General features: G+C 46.2%; 1 pseudogene; it reads right to left on the bottom strand.

The window, feature by feature from the left end:
• Positions 1 to 851: 851 nt before the first annotated feature.
• Positions 852 to 3,299, bottom strand: LOC149110819 (uncharacterized; annotated as a pseudogene).

Here is a 3,299-nt window from a genome sequence, read left to right as displayed (position 1 = left end):
CCTTCAGCTTGTCTTTTACTCTCACCTTGTAATCGTTGATACCTACTACAGCGCTAACTTCGTAGGGACCTTTCCACTGCATCAGCAACTTGTTATGATCAGTCGGCAGCAACACAAGAACCTTATATCCTGGCTGAAACTTTCTCACTTTGGTCTTGCGGTCTTAGTAGTGTTTTCCTTTCTGCTGGGCTTTCTGCATTTCTTCATGGGCAATTTTCAAGGTGTCCTCCAGCTTTTCTCGTAACTCAAAGACATACTGGTAACTGTTCTTCACCTCCGGAGCCTCTACTTCTTTTGTCCACAGCTCTTTGAGAATGAACATGGGACCTCTTACAGCTATCCCGTAAAGAAGTTCGAATGAAGAGAATCCTGTAGATTCCTGGGCAACTTCACGGTAGGCAAACAGGAGTGGGTTGATGTAGCGATGCCACAGTCTTGGATGCTCACTGCACAATCTCTTTAGTGTGATCTTCAGAGTTCCGTAGAACTTCTCCGTCATTCCATAACACATAGGGTGGGAGCGGGTGGTCGTTAACTGCTTAATACTCAAAAGGCGTGCAACTTCTTTCATGCGGTCAGACACGAACTGTGTGCCTAAGTCACTTAGAATCTCTTCTGGAATTTCTAGGCGGCTGAACATATCAACTAAGGTCTCAGCTACCGTCTCGGTGTCAATATTCTTCAGAGGAACCGCTTCGAGGTAACGCGTACCATAGTCCACCAGTGTGAGGATGTATCGGTGACCTGCTTCACAAGGTGGACCTATCGGGCCCATGAGGTCAATGGCTACCCGTTTAAAAGGCATGTCGATTAGTGGTATCTTCTTTAGTGGCACCTTAGGAACCGATCGTTTATTTTACCGTCTTCTGGCAAATGTCACACGACTTACAGTGCCTGGAAACGTCACCTTGAATACGTGGCCAGTAGAATGCTTTCTGGGTCTTGTCAGTGGTTTTCTTGACACCCATATGGCCTCCCATAATAGATTCATGAGCTAATTCCATCAGTTGACGTCGCAAAGGCGTTGGTACCATCACTTGCCTAATCGATTTATCGCCGTTTACATGGGGATGCTTATAACTTCTGTACAACACACCGTCCTTTTCTTCAAAGCTCACCTCCTGCTCTCCTTTTACTTTAATGTCTCTTCGGTCCCAGTACTTCTCTAGGCTTTTATCTTCGAGCTGCAATCTTACCAGCTCGTTGCTATCTACAACTGCATTCTTTAAACTGCTTGCAACTTTAAGCGGCGTATGCTTTCCGTCCTTCCTAGCTTGACTCCGGGTTGTGACCGCACATGCCCCTTGCCAGTTGGGCTCTGGGTCGTCTGCTGGTCGGGCGCCTGGCACAATACCGATTATCAAGTCATAGATCGCATCAGGAAGGCACTGCACGTCGACTTCCCCAGACAGGTAAGGGGTGTCCACTGTGATCCGAGCAGTTGGTACCTACCTCACGGTATTGTCAATCAACAACATACAGTTAAAGTCACCTGTGTACCGTCCTTCCGAGACGAGCTCTTTTTTCACCACAATACCACTACAACCAGTGTCTCTTAGCACATCGACAGTCTTGTCGCCTATCTTCCCTTTAACCACTGGCATTTTGCTCCTCGCTCCAGATAAGGGCTAAACACAGGCACTCCACACTAAAGGAATTTTCTTACCACAGGCTAAGAGGGGTTGCTCACCCTCAATGCATGCCTGGATATCTTCTGCTGTAGTTCGTGGTGGTGAAGATTGCACTAAACATCCAGCACTAACCTGATTTCGCCGCACAGGGTTACCATTTTTCATCTGTCCTCCTGACCATGGCACACTGGATTTACAGTTTCTTGCTTCGTGGCCGTGCCTACCACACAAATAGCATTTCCTGATCGGACAGTTAGCAGACCTATGTCCTTGATCATTACACCTGTAACAGTACAGTGGCGACGTATCACTTGGTGGCTTCTTATTGTCTTCCTTCTCCGGTAGTGTAGGCGGCTTGCTCCGTGCGGAACTAAACCCGTGCTTTCCATGCGCCTCTAAGTACTGGTCAGCAATTTTCGCCATCTCCTCTAGGGTTTCAGGTGCTCGTTCACGCAAGTGAACAGCACGCTCCTTGGGACATGAATTAATGAACTGTTCTTTAACGATCAAGTCCTTTAGCCCTTCAAAGGTCTTCTCCGTTTTCGATAACTCGAGCCACCGAATCGAACTATAAACTGGTCTGGACTCTCGTCAGTCTCAGGCGTTGAGACCCTAAATTTACGCCTATAACCATCCTCTGTAAGATCATACCTTTTCATAAGAGCTATCTTCATCTTGCCATAATCTGAGGCTGCTTCTTCTGAAAGGCGGGAGTAAACATGTAGCGCTCGGCCCGAGAGTAAAGCACTCAGCTTGGTAGCCCATCCAGCTTTATCCCATTTTGCGGTAGTTGCAAATCTCTCAAATCGCTGAAGATAAGCATCCAAGTCACCTTTTCCATCTACGAAAGAAGGAAGTTTAGGTGCTTTCGCTCTGTCCTCTTTATTAGACGCTTGAGCACCAGGACCCTGATGTGTCTGTTCCAACTCTAAACGTTTCATTTCAGCCTCCATTTGTAGTTTTCTTATTTCTCGCTCTTGTCGTCGCGCTTCCCTCTCCTCATCTTGCCTTCTACGTCTCTCCACTTTCTCCTCTTCTTCTATCCTCAATCTCTCCTCTTTTCCTTCTTCTTCTCTCCTGCGTTTCTCCTCTCGTTCTTCCTCTCTGCGTTTCTCCTCTCGTTCTTCCTCTCTTCGCTTCTCTACAAATGCAAGCAACTCAGCTCCTTCCAGGGCAAACGTTTTGCCTAACTCAATAAACCTCTCCATATCATATGACACACAGTCTAGAAATGTCCAAACAGGAAAACAGCGTATGACACACAGTCTAGAAATGTCCACACAGGATAACAGCGAATCCATCTTTTACACGAAATCGGTTCACACAGAACACCAAATCCACTCTGCCACGCTTGTCCTGTACCTTTCCTGGTTACGGTAGTCTAGCAAACAAATTTCTGCTCTCGGACAGGCCTCCAATGTTACGAGTATCGTTGTAGAGCAGGGTTGTTTCCAGACAAAACTCAGGATCGCTGGTAACAGCAACAAACTAATTTATTTCCGTAAGGTAACTTCACGAATTTACAGCACTAAGTGTCTTCAAATTTGAACCAATCTCTCTTACAGAAGAAACTCTCGCTCTAATATACATGAGGCTTACAGTTCTAGAAACCTCTATTAGGAGCTAAATTAAGTAGTTTGACACAGTTTCTAATCTGAATAATTACAT

Source organism: Orbicella faveolata, unplaced genomic scaffold (genome assembly GCF_042242905.1).
Source record: "Orbicella faveolata isolate gen_17 unplaced genomic scaffold, um_ofav_v1 contig_24, whole genome shotgun sequence".
Classification (NCBI taxonomy): Eukaryota; Metazoa; Cnidaria; class Anthozoa; order Scleractinia; family Merulinidae; genus Orbicella; species Orbicella faveolata.
Note: the sequence above shows the minus strand (reverse complement) of the source record. Positions and strands in the feature narration are given on the sequence as shown.